This window comes from Leptinotarsa decemlineata, unplaced genomic scaffold, assembly GCF_025532065.1.
Source record: "Leptinotarsa decemlineata unplaced genomic scaffold, Ldec_3_MD MMD2_P_RNA_scaffold_12, whole genome shotgun sequence".
NCBI lineage: Eukaryota > Metazoa > Arthropoda > Insecta > Coleoptera > Chrysomelidae > Leptinotarsa > Leptinotarsa decemlineata.
This window is the reverse complement of record NW_027412526.1, coordinates 7,226,234-7,226,648: the sequence shown is the minus strand read 5'-3', so window position 1 is coordinate 7,226,648 and position 415 is coordinate 7,226,234.

The window sequence follows — 415 nt, the reverse complement described above, 5'->3', positions numbered from 1 at the left end:
TTTGTTGTTTTTATAAATGCCTTTTCCTATTCTCTTTCCATATCATTCAGTAATCATTAATAATATACAGGGTATGCTTTACATTGTTTAGCAACATAAAAACATAAAATGCAACGTCAGACATTTATTTATTTATTTATTTTTCTACAGGTAACCCCAATTTGTATACACGAATTCAATACATTTTAGGAAGTAAACACTAATACTAATCTAACTTTAATTATACTAATAACCTAAAAATGGAAATATTTCAATATTTGAGCACTTATTCCTGTGATTTACAGTTGAATATTTTTCAATCTATTTCTTAGAGAACATTTAGGAATATAAAGTAAGTCAAGATCAACCTTATTGCCATTAGAAACTATTCTAGAAAGTGGAGAATTTTTACCATAATTACACCTGTGGAAGTCGA